The sequence below is a fragment of the Gossypium hirsutum genome, chromosome A08 (assembly GCF_007990345.1).
Source record: "Gossypium hirsutum isolate 1008001.06 chromosome A08, Gossypium_hirsutum_v2.1, whole genome shotgun sequence".
In the NCBI taxonomy this organism is placed as follows: domain Eukaryota; kingdom Viridiplantae; phylum Streptophyta; class Magnoliopsida; order Malvales; family Malvaceae; genus Gossypium; species Gossypium hirsutum.
In genome coordinates, this window is record NC_053431.1 from 104,133,116 (window position 1) to 104,151,925 (window position 18,810).

Genomic DNA, 18,810 nt, shown 5'->3' on the forward strand with positions numbered 1-18,810 from the left:
AAATTACGTAATGATATCTCTTCTTTTGTACAGATGGATTTAGAAACACTTTACGATGCATAGGAGATATTCAAGGACCTTTTGAGAAGGTGCCCTCATCATGGGTTACTGCTTTTGCTACAGGTTCAAATGTTCTATAATGGCCTGAATCCTTCGACTCGACAAATGGTTGACACAGCTGCTGGCGGAACCATCAATAATAAAACACCTGAAGATCCCTATGAGTTTATAGAGGAGATGTCACTGAATAACTACCAGTGGCAAGTCATGAGGACAAAGCCAATGAAAACAGCCGGCGTTTATAACGTCGATTCGGTCACCATGCTCTCTAATCAAGTAGAACTCTTAAATAAAAAAATTGATGGTTTTCGTAGTTCTTCGCAGGTTCACCCAGTAATGCAGTGCGAAGCAAGTGGAGGTGGAATAAGCCATTTGGAATACCAACCTTATGGCTACAACATGGATAACGAGCAATTAAACTACATGGGTAATAATCCTCGACCTCAAAACAATCCATATAGTAACACTTACAATGCAGGTTGGAGGAACCATCCCAATTTCTCGTGGAGCGGTTAAGGAAATCAAAGACTACAACCACCTCCAGGCTACCAACAACCACCCTACCAACAGGAAAAGAAGCTGAACCTTGAAGAGATGCTCTCAAAGTTTATTTCGGTGTCAGAAACTCGTTTCCAGAACACCGAGACAACACTTAAAAATCAACAAGTGTCGATCTAAAGGCTCGAAACTCAGATAGGCCAGCTTTCCAAACTAATTTCTGAACGACCACAAGGTAACTTGCCAAGTAATACTGAACCCAACCCAAGGGAACAAGCCAACACAATTAATATTCAAGATGAAGAAGGAGTTGTTGAGCCTGAACCAGAACTGAGGCAAGAAACTGTGGTAAACAAAGGTCAATGTGAGGTAGATAACAATAAAAACAAAATGGTGAATGTCGAATATAAACCTCATGTGCCATACCCCAACGCGACAAGGAAAGACCGCTCAGATGAACAATTTGGTAAATTCCTTAAACTCTTAAAAAAATTACATATAACTTACCGTTAAATTGAAGCCCTATCGCAGATGCCAAATGCAATGAAATTCTTAAAAGAGCTTTTAGAAAATAAGCGGAAGTTGGACGAAGTGTTGTATGTGGAGCTAAACGCATTGTGCTCAGCTATTCTGAAAAATAAGCTACCGAACAAACTAAAAGATCCAGGGACTTTTATGATTCCTTGCTTAATTGGTAGTTTAGATGTTAATAATGCATTAGCTGATTTAGGGGCTAGTATCAACGTCATGCCTTATAAAATGTTTAAGAAACTAGGTCTCGAGAAACCTAAACAGTCTAGGATGAGCATTCAACTAGTAGATAAAACTATAAGATTTCCTAGGGGTATTATTGAAGATGTGCTAGTAAAAATCGATAAATTTATATTTCCCGTTGACTTCATTGTTTTAGACATAGAGAATGATAGAAACACTCCTTTAATTCTGGGAAGGCCCTTTTTAGCAACTACTAAAATGGTTATTGATGTTGGCACAGGTGAACTCACACTCTGTGTGGGTGACGAAACAATCACCCTTCAAGCTCGCAATTCTGGCAACACATCAGGAATTAAAGGTGATCATTTAACCTGTTCTCCTAGAACTGACAATATGGTACAGCCTACTCTACAGGAAATGAGTTTAAAGGAAGCACACGAGTCATTCTCAAGCAATAGTAGAGGACCTATTCATGAAGATTGAAGATTACAAATCGAGGAACTCGATGAATGGTGGACGCATAAACCAAGAACACCCAACAAACCGAATCTACGACAGAACGAGCTCAATACCTTTCCAAATCAACTTAGGATTGGAGATAGAGTCTTATTAGATATCGCAGATCCCCACATTGTCACTACCAAACCAAATGAAGAAATCCCTCTTACGGTACTTAGTATTTTCCCATTCGGTACGGTCGAGGTAAGGCACCCCAAGTTCGACACTTTTAAGGTAAGCAACACCCGTTTAAAACCTTATTTTGATGAGATTGATAGTAGGAATGAGGAGTATAAACTCCTCGAAACACCATGATCATGCAACAGAGAGGTAAGTCGAGCTTAGACTATAAATAAGTGCTTCTCGGGAGACGACCTGAGCACTAACTGTATTAACTTCTTTAAAAATTTAGTCTTCAGCACCTAACTTACTAATGGAGCTTTTGAATACAAGTTTTCCACAGAGACACGACCAAGCACACGGGCGTGCTTATGGCCGTGTGAAAACAGGGCAAGGAATTCCCCAAACACGGGCTACAATAAATCACCACGGCCATACGACATGGCCGTGGTCGAGCCTGCCAAAACAACACGGGCATGCGATACGCCTGTGTGGAAGACCCGTGGTTGAAACTGAGAAACTAGCACGGGCATGTACACACCCGTGTCTAACACTCGTGGTCAAACCTGTCAAATTAACACGAGCATGGGGCTTACACACATGGGCGTGGGAGAAGCAAACGAAGCTAGACGTCGTGCGACACGGCCGTGTGAACCCACACGCCCGAGGTACACGGGTGTGGGATGAATTTTAGATGCACCCAAATAGGAAAAACGCGAAAACATGGGCAAAAATTGGAGAACACAGGTGTGTGCCATGGCCGTATGACCCAAAATCTATTAATACCCTGCACTATTCACTTTCGTCCCCATTCAAAAACCCTAGCCCTAGCTGCTGCAAATTCACACGGCCTCCCTACCACGCCCATGCGCCGCCTCCAACTTCATTTTTGACGTCCATTCTCCCCTTTCTAGCATTTGCTTACTCTTTCCCCTTTAATTACACTCATTTATAATGTTATTTCTCTTAGTAGTCTATATTTTTCATGTCATTTTTATCTTTCTATCACACAAATTTCATTTATAGGACAAGTCATCATCTTTTCATGTTCAAATTCCTACTCATTACATGATTTATCTACTCCATTTAATTAGTTAGAAATGAATATCCATGGTTAGAATAGTTGAAATAATCATGGCTTTTGTATTGACAATTCTATTCATTCATATAGTAATGTGCATTCCATTCTTTGCCATTTTACTTTTATCACCATTCTAGTGCCACAAAAGTCTACCATTGAACTTATCATTTTTAGTTAGTTTTAGTAGTTGAGGCTTGAAATTATGATTTTTAAGATTTGACTTCGTTTTACTTTGACCACTCATCAAGATGACTTGATGATTCTAATCGCAGGTACAATGTCATATTCACCTGGTAAAAAGGTTACTGTCCCTGCATCCAAGAAACGGAAGGGAGCGTCATCTTCTACGGGTCCAACCGCTGAAATTCGTCACCCCCTCTACAGTTTCCCCGTGGGCCTTAAGAAGAACTTTTCCAGATACTTCGAGCCCAACCTTTAATTGCGGGCCGCTGCATCGATCGGGCCGCTGTAGAACAAGTTCAGTTGGCTAATACGATTCGAGCCCTCTTAACCACCGATCCTTGGGAGCTGTTCTTTGGGATCATCGAGCGAACATACCTCGAGCTCACGATAGAACTATGCTCAACATTCCATCTTTAGACCGTAATGACGAACTACGATGATCCCGATATGGTGCAATTTCGCCTAGGTGGATTAGTCTGCCATCTCAGCATCCCAGAATTCGGTACGACACTGGGTTTATATACGGAGGAGTTCAAGGAAGAGAATGACTTAGATGCTCTCACTCGCCACATACATTTCTCTCCCTCAAAGTGTTGTCACAATTTGTCCCCTGGCGCAGCCTCCTACAATCTTAGTCGCTCTAAGGCATCAGTTCTCCCACCATCCCTGAGGTACCTACACGCCATTTTGGCTTACACGATTACAAGGAGGTGAGAGAGCACTAGTATCGTCAACACTCACGACGCCTACTTTTTATAGTGCATGTCGAACGGGCACATCATCGACTTTGCCTATTTCATCGCCCTCGTGATTCAGCACCAGATGGAGCGGCATACGAAGGGGTCTATCTCCATTGGCCCCTACGTGACTCGACTGGCGTGACACTTCGAGCTCCTCAACACCGCGGCCCAAGAATCATCCCTCACCCTCATTGGCCAGATGTCTCCACAAGGCATCTCGAGCATGCTTAGCATGAGGATAATCGAGAGGCGTCGAGGAACCTACCCTCCCCAATATCGCCTCACCCAATCTACCGAGGAGGAGGCCTACGAGGACATTTCTGATGATGTCCCCTTACAGCACGAGGACCCACCGACTCAGCCACCACCATCCTCTCGTCCAGTTCATGCGGCGGCTTCATATGCTGACATCTCTGAGTGCCTCACTCGATTCGAGCAGCAGTGTTTTCAATGATTTGACAACATTGATGCTACTTTACAGCAGATTTGTCAGCACCTCCACATCTCATTGCCAGTCCCACCTCGCGAACCATTCAGCGATGAAGATGTTTAAAAACATTTATTTATTATTTTTTGTTTTTAATTTTTATTAAAACTACTTTTTATTTTTATTAGATTTTAGAAATTTTATTTTTAATTATTAATTTCGGTTATTTCTTATTGAGTAATTATTCTTCCTAATATCCCCTAAAAGGTTCCTGATTTTATCACAGTTATATAGAGCTCTTAAGCTCATCATCACATAGGAACTAAAACTCTACCGGGAAAGGTTCTCCATGACTACCATGTCCTGCTCACCCACGACGATAGCTACCACGAGAGATAATATCCTTCTGGCACAGGATTTATGACCTAATGAACCTCTATGACCGCCGAAGTATCCTCCTCCACTCTCGAACCAATTACTCTCATGAACTCTAGATCGAGGAATTCATCATACAGGAAGTTTCACTTCTCCCCCTATCTTATTTTTATACTTTAATATATATCTTTGTACATTGAGGGCAATGTACATCTTAAGTGTAGGAGGGATATTTATCTCATTATCAGAAAAATCCCTGAATGATTTCCTTGTTCTCTTGAAAAGCTTTGATAACATATTTAGGATAAATTTTAATTGATTTATGATTTTGATTGATATATCTTGAATTAAAACATAGGCAATTATGCATTGATTTTTTAAACTTTAAGACATTAGAGAATCAAGCATGATGAGTTGATTTTTAAGAATTTGAAATCTTAAGCTGTTTCCCCAAGGTTTAGGTATTACTTTGAGTTTGGATTCACAAGTTTTAAACATCAAAAAGCCATAATTTTTGTTAGATTTTTGAGCCTTTTGAGTATCTATTAATTCTTTCATGCTCACTTTTATTATTGCTTTGAGTGCATCAGTAGTGAACTATTATTCTAGAACTTGCTTGATTATTCATGTTGAGACCGCACCATTTGATTTGATATGTCAAAATGATTAAGGCACTTAGGATTAACTCACTCATGCCATGAAAAGGCTACCTCTACAATTAACCCCTAGTGAACCCCCTTGAACCTAACAAGCCATTTCTTGTATTACCTTTAATATTAACATTTAACCTATTATTGTTGAAATCCTCTAAATTAATTTAAGCCCCATTTTTGTCAAGATTTGAATTGAAATAGTTACTTTGCTATGTTTTATCCTGCTCTGTAATTTGACTTGTTCTTAAAAAAAACATGTATACATATTAGTAGTGATCTTCTGTTTGTAGGCTTCAAAAGTTAATTTTCTTAGTCTGAGAAGAAGCTCTGTTGTACGCAAGTGATGATGAACTCTTTTTCTAGTTAGGTAATTTTTCAATTCAATCTCGATTCTAACCCTTTCTTTCGGCTTGTGACCACACCCCCTAACCAAACCTCATTACAACCCTCTAAAGACATTTTGATTGATGTATCATCATAAATTATAGTGGTGGAGATTTGATTTTCATGTAAGCCTATGGTAATGACTTTTCATTATTGACTATTGAGTGCTTCATTTATTGTCCTTAAACACCTCGAGTGATTTGAATGAATCTGTAGTGAGGATGTGAAACTCTGTGGTATTCTGAATCAAAGGTAATTACTTAAATGAGGAGAGACACCTATGTTTGCATGATTAAATACTCAACTTGGAATGTTTGAAACTTTTATGTTCTTTTAGTTGAATTCTCAATGTATGATTACCTATGGATTATTCTGAGATATTATCGATAGAAATTATAAGTTGAGAAGAATTTATTTTGATTATGAGTTGAGAATTTTGCTTGAGGACAAGCAAATCCTTAAATGTGGGGGGTATTTGATAAACCGTAATTTATAAATATTTTTACCCTATGTTTAACACATTTTATGGATGATTTTCCATTAGAATTGGTGAATTTGATGCTCCTAATGCTTTAATTTCAGGTTTTACACTTAGGAGAGCATAGGAGAGCGAAAGGAACGAGAAACGGGCTAAAAATGGAGAAAATGGGCCAAAGTACAAAATCAACACGGCCTGGACCTCCTCACACAGGCAGACCACACGGCTGTGTCAATTTGGCAGGCTCGATCACGACCTGAAGTAATCGCACATGGGCGTGTTACACAGACGTGTCCCTACCAAGCCCAAGTTGAGTCTAATTCGGATAAAGCTAATTTTGAGGGCTTTTAGGCATTCCAAAGCCTATAAATACACCCTAGAGAAGGAAGAAAAAGTGAAAGAGAGGAGGGGAGTAAGGAATTACTCCAAGGAAGCCGATTGATCCATCTCAGAAGCCGGATTCATCATCAAGACTGAAGATCTCTCCTCAATTTCCCTTCAGGAGTTTTGGGTTTTCTTTATGTTTTGTATTTTTTATCATTCTGAGATGTTTTCTTATTTAGTTATGAACTAAATCCCCTAAATACCTAAGGGGAATGAAACCTAAGACAAATCTTATTATTATTTTCTGAATTGTATAATAAATATTTGATTTGTTCTTAATTATGTGTTCTTAATTCTTGTTTTGATATCCCAGGATACCGATTCAAGATAAGCTTTTATTCAGAGGAGGAATAGACCCTGTTTAAGCGTACATTTGTCATAATTAAGCGGAGTTGATTGCGCACCTAGACATAGGTGACAAGATTTTACCGGATTAGGTGAAACCTAATAAAGGGATCCATAGATCGAGTTAATGCAACCCTAGAGTGTTAATTAGAGAAAAATCTCGGTTATTCAATCTAGGGATTAGACGTTATTAGTCTTGAATAGGGATAATAACTTAATTTAGGGATCTCTATGGAACAAGTTAAATGAATAAATCGTCTGATTCGGAGCCAGAATAACAAGTACAGTTTAGGTGGATTTTTCTTTAGGTATTGTCTTCATTCAATCGATTTTTCCAAAAGTAATTCCCCAATTCCATTCTCTGTGGGTTCTTAGTTTAGATAATTAGTTATTTAAAACAGAAACCTCTTTATTCTTAGGCTAGATAATAAAAAGACAGTCATTACTAGTACTTTTAGTTCCTTTGGGTTCGACAATCCGGTCTTGCTAAAACTATACTACTGTTCAATAGGTACACTTGCCTACATCTCGATAATAGTTAGTTCAAGAATGAGTAATTATCAATATTTAAAACCTATCACGAAACCACGCGATCATATTCGCTTACATCAAATGATTTTTAACCTTTTCAGAATTAAAAATACATCTAAGAAAACATCACACAATCAACTATGTCTAGAGTTTGCATGCATGTATTTAAAATAAGCATAAATCGAATGAAACAGTGATATAGACAATCTCAAATCACAGGCATTAAAGTTGATAAAACGTTCACCTCAATAACTCCAACCTAGAAAAGATTTAGTTCATGGATGGAAAAGTTAACACCAAATTAAAATCATTCATCAACATTAAAACAAGTTTAAATCACAGAAATCAGGAAAACAAAGGGAAAAAATGCAGGATTTCTTGCCACACTCCAGCTTCTCTTTTATCTTTTGATTGTACGTGAATCTAGGATAGATGTCTCTTCCCCTTCTTCACGTTTGTATGCTGATCTCTGTAGCTGCCACCCTTTCTTTCTCCGGAATTCTCTAATGGAGTTCTTCTCTGCGTAGAGAGAGGATTGCTATCACCAGTGTCTTTCTCACGCAAATTCTCCTCCCTTTTTCTTCTTCTCTCTCCTTCTTTTATTGGGTAGATCTGTCTCACTTCAGCACACATTTTTCATTCCCCTTTTCAGGTTGGTTCTTCTGGTACACACACAGCTGGCTGAGAATGATGTGGATAAAATGCTGAGTCATCTTCTTAGAATTGCCATGGCAATTCTGTTGGCAAACAATCTCACCATTTGCCACGATAATGTTTCACTTCCCTTTTTCTCCCTCTATATATTCTTCCTCTTCCTACACCTATATTCACACAAAACCACACCTTTCTTCCCCAAGTGATAAAAGTAACAAATAATGGCCATTATATCGCAATCCATGCTTTGTTATGAAATGTTCTAAAAATATCCTAAAAATGCAAATGTATTCACTTAGTTACAACCAATTAATTCCATTTAGTGGCCTTAAATATAACTCTTTTCAAGAATTATCACCAACACATCTATAAATAAGACATCAGGGGTTTAATGTAATCAAGTTGTCCTAAATACCTTCAAATACCCTTGTAGTTTATAATTAGTTTTAGTTTATTTTCTTTTCAGCTTTTTAAATACTTTCTTGTTTTTCTTCTTGAATCAGTTTTGATTCAATGACTTGTTTATTTAATTGAAGTATTTAGTTTATAATTTTTTTTTGCATTTGTTGTAACACCCCTTACCCGTATCCGACGCCGGAATAGGGTTCAAGGCATTGTCGGACTTACATATTAACATTCATACATTTTCAAGTTATAAATCTGGCATCCAACGTAACACCCTCTACCCGTATTCATTGCCAGAATAGGTACGAGGTATTACTGGAGTTTACAAATAAATAATTTTTTTTCTTTTTTTTTAGGAAAACTCAATACAGTCCCTTTACAGATATCTAACCTTCCCTGCAATATTATATCGAGACCAATCCAAATCAACCAATCCAATTCAACATATTTTTAAAATAGATTCATGAATTTTTATAAGATAACCTCATCACATAACTAAACCAAGATTTGTTAGCCATACCATTGGCTGACCTTACATTCATTTCATAGAATCATTTACTTTATTAGCTTATACATGCCATTGATTTCCAAAATAAAGTTTGTTTATATACCGAAGTCCGGAGGTTGATAGTGTGATGTGTCTCCGACCAAATCCAACCTCCGAGCTCTTAACACTATAAAACAGGGAAAAAGGAAACGGGGTAAGCACTTTGTGCTTAGTAAGCTCATGTAATAAGAATTATACTTACCTAATATTTTCAATACAATACAATAAACATTCCTATATCCATTCAATGCATCATTACCCTAATATGCACAAACTCAACATTCAAGTTAGTACAATAATTTCCATGTACCAATAATATATACCATGATTGATGAGCTCATCAATACCATGATTTCCATTTCCTTATTATTTTTCCATATTTATCCCGTTGAATTTATCGAAATTTCGATGGATTTTTCAGAGGTACACTTTTAGTGTACAATTCCGGGTCCCTCAATTCATATTCATGTGCACACATTTCCATTTCAGAGAGCACACTCCCGTGAACCTCAACCTTGCAGCGGGATTACTAGTCCAGGCTAAATCCCCTGCAATATAAACTCATAGAGTATTGTCGGGATTACCAGTCCAGGCTAAATCCCCTGCAACGACAATTACTCTAATGAGCTTGGATCTGAATTACCAGTCCAGGCTAAATTCAGGCCCTAATTCGGATTACCCGTCTGGGCTAAATCCATTTTATACATATTCTTCGGGAGGGCTATATCAGGATAGGATCACCGGTCCGGGCTAGATCCTTTTTACCGTCAATTCCTTTTCAGAGATCCATCGAATTTTCCTTTCATTCAACCAGGATTTCTTCCCATTTTGTCAAATATATCAATGTTTCATCAATTTTCATATAATGAACATTCAAATCATATTCATATAAAAACATGCATTTCAAGCAATTAAGAATATAATTCAAGTTACATGAACTTACCTTGATACTTGTTTGTAAACAAAAAATCTACTAATCCTGAACTTTTTCCTTTCCTCGATCTAGCTTCGTATTTGAATCTTCTGGATCTAAATAAATAAATTTAATTATCAATTTAATACATTTCATGTTCATATGCAACATTCTCTATAATTCAACTATTATTTATAGTTCATTCAAAGTTGTCTACTTGAGTCATAGTCACTTAATTATTTTTATCTTGAGCTACAGAACTCCAAATTAGGATATGATAATTTTCCATGAAACTAAACTCACATATATTTTTACCATAAAATTTTTATAATTTTTGGTTTAGCCAATCAGTACAGTTTATTCTTTAATGTCACCCCTGTTCTGCTGTCGATAGTTCTAACCCTTCTTCACTAAAAATTAATTATCTCCACATACAGAATTCAAATGATGTTCTTGTTTGTTTCTATTAAAAATATACTCATTAATGATTCTATACATATAAATTTAAGCCCATAATTGTTTTTATTCAATTTTTTATGATTTTTCAAAGTTAGAACAGGGGAACCCGAATTCATTCTGACCTTATCTCACAAAATTCATTATATCTCAAAATTTACAAATCCATTACTTACACTATTTCTTCTATGAGAAACTAGACTCAATAAGCTTTAATTCCATATTTTTTCATCTTCTAATTCTATTTCTACAATTTATGGTGATTTTTCAAAGTTAGTCTACTGCTGCTGTCCAAACTATTTTTGTGCAAGCTGTTTATTACCATTTTCCCCTAAGCTTTTAATAAATGATAATCTCGTCCCTACTCAATTAGCCTCTCAATTGAACTGATTGTTCTCAATTAATATTTTATTCTATCACCTTAAACTATTTTACAACCTTTAGGAATCAGAATTTCAGCAATAGACTTGAATTCCAAGCATTTTCACAATTAGGTCCTAAAAATCAATTTCTATTGAAATTACCTAATAAAATCATCTCATAAACAAATTAAAGCTTTAATTTCATTCTATTTCATCATAAAATTACAGAAATTAATCACGGTGACTTTCAATTTCATCCATGAAATCAAAAACTAATGAATTTAATAGTAGGACCTAGTTGCAAAAGTCTTAGAAACACAAAAACTACAAGAAAAAGGCAAGGATTAACTCAATTGGTGCAAAAATTATGAAATACCAGCTTATAGAACCCTCCTATGGCATTTTTAGCTGTTGGAATTGAAGAGAAATGAAGAGAAATCTAGATATTTCTTATTTAGTCCTAGCTTTATTTAGTTAATTTTGCAATATTCCTATTTTACCCTTAATTTATCAATTTTTCTGCTGATTTCATACCCTTGCCGTCCAGCCCAAATAACTTTTGGGTCTAATTTCTTTTTAAATCCTTTCTCATTAGACTCTTAAACTATTTAATCATTCTAGCATCTTTTACACCTATTACAATTTAGTCCTTTTCATTTAATTGACTACCCAAACATTAAAATTTCCTAACGAAATTTTAATACCACATTAATAACATTTCATTAATATTTATAAAATTATTTTTGACTCGGTTTTACGAGATAGAAGTCTCGATACCTTGTTTTTACCTAATTTCTTCAATAATTTCTTTTTCTAACTAACCACTAAATCGGTAAAATTTTTCTATCAATATTTTCATACGATTTTCCTATCATATCAATTTTCATGCAAAAATATTGAAATAAATTTCTCTTTAAATCGGATTTGTGGTTACGAAACCACTGTTCCGATAACCTTGAATTTAGGCCATTACAACTCTCCCCCCTTTTAGGATTTTCGTCCTCGAAAATCTTACCAGTAAAGAGGTTTGGATATTGTTTCCTCATTGCCTCCTCCGGTTCCCATGTCACTTCCTCAATCCCGTGCTTTTGCCACAATACTTTCTCCAAATTTATCTTTTTATTTCTAAGCTCTTTTGTTTCCCGTGCCAATATCTTGACCGGTTCTTCACTGTAAGTCATATCCGGCTGAATCTCCACTTCTGTCGGAGAAATAACATGTGAAGGATCTGATTGATATCGTTGTAACATAGATACATGAAAAACATTACGGATTCTATCAAGTTCCGGTGGTAATGCCAATCGATAGGCGACCGGTCCAATTCTTTCTATGATTTCATATGGCCCGATAAATCTTGGACTCAGTTTACCCTTTCGACCAAATTGGAGGACTTTCTTCCAAGGAAACACTTTCAGGAATACCTTTTCACCGACTTGAAATTCAATCTCTTTTCGTTTAAGGTCGGCATATGATTTTTGACGATCGGAAGCTGCTTTTAGACTATCTCGAATAACCTTTACTTTTTCTTCTGTTTCCCGGATCAAATCAACCCCATGCATCTTCCTTTCACTAAGCTCTGTCCAATATAACGGTGTTCTACATTTTCTACCATACAAAGCTTCATACGAAGCCATTTTAATACTCGACTGATAACTATTGTTGTAAGCAAATTCAATCAAAGGTAGATACCTCTCCCAATTACCTCCAAACTCTAGTATACAACATCGGAGCATATCTTCCAATACTTGAATTACACGCTCAGATTGACCATCTGTCTGAGGATGAAATGTAGTGCTGAAATACAACTGAGTACCCAAGGCTTCTTGCAATTTGTCCCAGAAATGAGACGTAAATCGAGGATCTCTATCTGATATAATAGAGACAGGCACTCCATGTAGCCTGACAATCTCAGATATGTACAGTTCAGCTAGTTTATCTAAAGAATAATCCATACGTACCAGAATAAAGTGAGCTGACTTTGTTAATCGGTCAACAGTCACCCAAATAACATCTTTTTTTCTCGGAGACAAAGGTAACCCCGATACAAAATCCATAGTGATTCTTTCCCATTTCCATTCTAGTATAGTAATTGGCTGAAGTAACCCCGAAGGTACCTGATGTTCAGCTTTAACTTGCTGACATATTAAACACCTTGATACAAACTCAGAGATATCACGTTTCATTCTCGACCACCAGTACATCTTTTTCAGATCATTATACATTTTATTACTCCCCGGATGTACAGACATAATACCGCTGTGAGCCTCGCGTAGAATCTTCTGTATGAGCTCTGAATTCTGAGGTACACATACCCTACCTCTGAATAATAAACAACCATCAGAACCAATCTGAAGTTCAGAATCATTATCTGACTCACACTATGCCCGTTTAACTTGTAACTTATCATCATTCTTCTAAGCTTCACATATTTTCTATAAAAATATCGATTTAGCTCTTAATTCTGCTAGGATTGAACCATCATTAGTCAATGATAACCGGGTATTCATAGCTCGTAAAGCAAACATAGATTTTCGGCTCAAAGCATCAGCTACAACATTAGCTTTACCCGGATGGTAATCAATAATCAAATCATAGTCCTTTATCAGTTCAAGCCACCTGCTTTGTCTCAAATTCAAATCTTTCTGTGTCATCAAATATTTCAAGCTTTTATCATCAGTATAAATATGACATTTCTCACCGTACAAGTAATGCCGCCATATTTTTAGTGCAAATACAATAGCAGCTAATTCAAGATCATGTATTGGGTAATTTCTTTCATGTGGTTTAAGTTGTCTTGAAGCATAGGCTATTACTTTACCTTATTGCATCAAAACACAACCTAAACCATTTAATGAGGCATCACTGTAAATAACAAATTCCTTACCCGGTTCAGGTTGCACTAATACATGTGCTTTCGTTAATAAGTCTTTCAATCGGTTGAAACTTTGTTGACATTCATCAGTCCACTCGAACTTTAAATCTTTCTGCAATAATCGAGTCATTGGAGAAGCTATCATAGAGAATCCCAGTACAAATCTCCGATAATAACCAGCTAAACCCAAGAAACTTCTAACTTTAGATACATTCTTTGGTGGATTCTAATTAACAATAGCTGAGATATTATTTGGATCTACCCTGATACCTTCAGCAGATACAATATGTCCTAGAAAACCCACTTGTCGAAGCCAAAATTCACATTTACTGAATTTAGCATATAACTGCTTCTCTCGCAGAATTTGCAACACAATTCTCAAATGTTCTGCATGTTCTTTTTCATCCCGAGAATAAACCAAAATATCATCAATGAATACTACCACAAATCTATCTAAATACGGCCTGAATATTCGATTCATTAAATCTATGAATACTGCAGGTGCATTAGTTAGCCCAAACGGCATAACTAGAAACTCATAATGCCCGTACCTGGTTCTAAAGGCTGTTTTTGGTACATTTGACTCTTTTACCCGTAACTGATAATAACCTGATCGAAGATCAATCTTTGAAAACACAGTAGCACCTTTTAGCTGATCAAATAAATCATCAATCCGGGGTAATGGGTATTTATTCTTTATGGTTACTTTATTAAGTTACCGGTAGTCGATACACAATCTCAAAGGTGAATGACTCGGTCGAATAAAACCTCTATCAACAAGCTCTTGCAACTGTGTCTTTAACTCTTTTAATTCTGTAGGAGCCATCTGATACAGAGCTATGGAAATCGGAGTAGTTCCTGGAATCAAATCTATAGAAAATTCCACTTCTCTTTCTGGTGGCAATCCTGGTAATTCCTCTGGAAACACATCGGAAAATTCACATACCACTGGAACTGCCTGTATTTTTGACTCAGATACTTTGGTGTCAAGTACATAAGCCAAGTAAGCATCATACCCTTTTTTGACATACCTCTGTGCTGCCATTACTGAAATCATATCAGATAACCCTTCTGTCTGATCAGATTTAACCCGGAGCAACTCACCATTCTGACATTTTAACACAATATATTTTTGTCTACAATTTACTACCGCATCATGCTGGGTTAACCAATCCATGCCTAATATCACGTCAAATTCATCAAATGGCAGTAACATCAAATCAGCTGGGAAATAATAACCTCTTACCATTAGTGGACAATTTTTATAAATTTTATCCACCAACACAGACTGGCCCAGGGGGTTCGAGACTTTAACCACAAATTCAGTAGGTTCAACAGATAAATTTTTAATAATTGCAAGTTTAACACATATATATGAATGCATAGAACCAGGATCAATCAATGCAGTAATATCAGTATCAAGTAAAGAAAATGTACTAGTAATAACATCGGGTACTGAGGCATCTTCTCTGGCACGAATGGCATATGTCTTAGCAGGTGCTCGTGCCTCAGGCCTACCTGCAGTATCTTTTGTTACTCCTCGACTACCACTGACATTACCGAATGGTTGAGGTGGTCTACCTTTTGAAACTGGATTATTCAGCTTCGATATCTGTTCAGCTTCTTTTTCACCCCTTTCTGGGCAATCTCTGAGGAAATGGTCAAAAGAACCACATCGGTAACAAGCCCTGCTCTTTAATCGACATTCACCAAAATAAGCTTTATTACAGTACTGGCATCTCGGTTTAGGAGTGCCAACACTGCCAACACTGGTCACTGATGGAGTAGAAGGCCTTGGATTAGTGCGTTGAGAACCTCGCTCTCTGCCCGAATACCCAATGGCTGAAGTAGAACGATCCTGATACTTCTTCAATTTTTTTGAAGCAGAAAACTGGGATTTTCCCATCGGTCTTTTACTAAAAATTTGAGCTTCCCTCTCAGCCTGTTTCTTTTCTTTGCTCAATTCTTCTGCTTTATAAGCTCTCTCTGCCAATGTAGCAAACTCTCGAATTTCAAGAATTCCGATCAGTAGCTTAATGTCTTCATTCAACCCTTCTTCGAATCGTTTGCACATTTCAGCTTCTGACTGTACCCATTCTCGAGCATATTTACTCAATCAACCAAATTCTCTTTCATACTCAGATACAGATTTGTTACCCTGTTTCAGCTCAAGAAATTCTTTTCTCTTCTGATCGAGAAACCTCTGGCTGATATATTTCTTTTTGAACTCGGTCTGAAAGAATTCCCATGTAATTTCTTCTTTCGAAACAACTGAAGCTTTAGTATTCCCCCAATGGTAAGCTGTGTCTTTTAGTAGTGAGACGGTACATTTCAGACATTCTTCTGGTGCACAAGATAATTCCTCCAAAACTCAGGTAGTGTTTTCTAACAAGAATTCAACCCGTTCGGAATCATCATCAACTGCTGCTCGAAATTCTTCAGCCCCATATTTTCAAATTTTATCTACTAGAGCTTTCCCTTTTCTAACAGATTCAGTACCTGTACCCTGTAGGATCTCAGGAACCGGTGGAGGAGCAGGAGGGGGAGCTTGAACTTGTTGCACTACATGGTTAGTTCTTAAGTATTGATTAAACCATTCATTCCTCATTTGAAAGAAGGCTGTTTTTGCCTCCTCCCTTCGACCTTCTGTCTCGGGTCTTCTACTGCTAGTTTCTTCTCTTTGTACTGAAGCCGGAGCATGACTCCTAGCTTCCTCAGATTGAGCTCGGTTGGATGACATTACTATAAAAAAAACACATTTTAAATGGCCAGGAGATATCACACTATCAATAATAATTTAAATGGCATGTATAGCTAATCCTGTATTTGCTACATCGGTCCTAGAACCGGCTAAACCGTAGCTCTGATACCAATAAATGTAATACCCCATCCCCGTATTCATTGCCGGAATAGGGTACGAGATATTACCGGAGTTTACAAATAAATAATTTTCTTCTTTTTTTAAAGGAAAACTCAATACAATCCCTTTACAGATATCTAACATTCCCTGCAATATTATATCGAGACCAATCCAATTCAACATATTTTCAAGATAGATTCATGCATTTTTATAAGATAACCTCATCACATAACTAAACCAAGATTTGTTAGCCATACCATTGGCTGGCCTTACATTCATTTCATAGAATCATTTACTTTATTAGCTTATACATGCCATTGATTTCCAAAATAAAGTTTGTTTATATACCGAAGTCCTGAGGTTGATAGTGTGATGTGTCTCCGACCAAATCCAACCTCTGAGCTCTTAACACTACAAAACAGGGAAAAAGGAAACGGGGTAAGCGCTTTGTGCTTAGTAAGCTCATGTAACAAGAATTATACTTACCTAATATTTTCAATACAATACAATAAACATTCCTATATCCATTCAATGCATCATTACCCTAATATGCACAAACTCAACATTCAAGTTAGTACAATAATTTCCATGTACCAATAATATATACCATGATTGATGAGCTCATCAATACCATGATTTCCATTTCCTTATTATTTTTCCATATTTATCCCGTTGAATTTATCGAAATTTCGATGGATTTTTCAGAGGTACACTTTTAGTGTACAATTCCGGGTCCGTTAATTCATATTATTGTGCCCACATTTCCATTTCAGAGAGCACACTCCTGTGAACCTCAACCTTGTAGCGGGATTACCAGTCCAGGCTAAATCCCCTGCAATATAAATTCATAGAGTATTGTCGGGATTACCAGTCCAGGCTAAATCCCCTACAACGACAATTACTCTAATGAGCTTGGATTTGAATTACCAGTCCAGGCTAAATTCAGACCCTAATTCAGATTACCTGTCCGGGCTAAATCCATTTTACACATATCCTTCGGGAGGGCTATATCAGGATAGGATCAACCGTCCGGGCTAGATCCTTTTTACCGTCAATTCCTTTTCAGAGATCCATCGAATTTTCCTTTCATTCAACCGGGATTTCTTCCCATTTTATCAAATATATCAATGTTTCATCAATTTTCATATAATGAACATTCAAATCATATTCATATAAAAAACATCCATTTCAAGCATTTAAGAATATAATTCAAGTTACATGAACTTACCTTGATACTTGTTTGTAAACAAAAAATCTACTAATCCCGAAATTTTTCCTTTCCTCAATCTAGCTTCGTATTTGAATCTTCTGGATCTAAATAAATAAATTTAATTATCAATTTAATACATTTCATGTTCATATGCAACATTCTCTATAATTCAACTATTATTTATAGCTCATTCAAAGTTGTCTACTTGAGTCATAGTCACTAAATTATTTTTATCTTGAGCTACAGAACTCCAAATTAGAATCTGATAATTTTCAATGAAACTAGACTCACATATCTTCTTACCATAAAACTTTTATAATTTTTGGTTTATCCAATCAATATAGTTTATTCTTTAAAGTCACCCCTGTTCTACTATCGACAGTTCTAACCCTTCTTCACTAAAAATTAATTATCTCTTCATACAGAATTCAAATGATGTTCTCGTTCATTTATCTTAAAAATATACTCATTAAGGAGTCTAGAAATATAAATTTAAGCCCCTAATTGTTTTTATTAAATTTTTTATGATTTTTCAAAGTCAGAACATGGGAACCCGAATTCATTCTGACCTTGTCTCATAAAATTCATTATATCTTAAAATTTACAAATCCATTGCTTACACTATTTATTCTATGAGAAACTAGACTCAATAAGCTTTAATTCCATATTTTTTTAATCTTCAAATTCGATTTTTAAAATTTATGGTGATTTTTCAAAGTTAGTCTACTGCTGCTGTCCAAACTGTTTTTGTGCAAGCTGTTTATTACCATTTTTCCACTAAGCTTTTAATAAATGATAATTTCGTCCCTACTCAATTAGCCTCTCAATTGAACTGATTTTTCTCAATTAATATTTTATTATATCACCTTAAACTATTTTACAACCTTTAGGAATCAAAATTTCAGCAATAGACTTGAATTCCAAGCATTTTCACAATTAGGTCCTAAAAATCAATTTCTATTGAAATTACCTAATAAAATCATCTCATAAACAAATTAAAGCTTTAATTTCATTCTATTTCATCATAAAATTACAGAACTCAATCATGGTGACTTTCAAT

The 18,810-nt window shown here is 36.2% G+C and overlaps 1 non-coding gene across 1 annotated transcript; it reads right to left on the reverse strand.

Moving 5' to 3' along the window:
• LOC121205677 (small nucleolar RNA R71) lies at window positions 1-107 on the reverse strand. Its single transcript, XR_005900753.1, has one exon. It is a non-coding gene; the product is annotated as a small nucleolar RNA R71 (small nucleolar RNA).
• Between the last annotated feature and the right edge of the window lie 18,703 nt (window positions 108-18,810).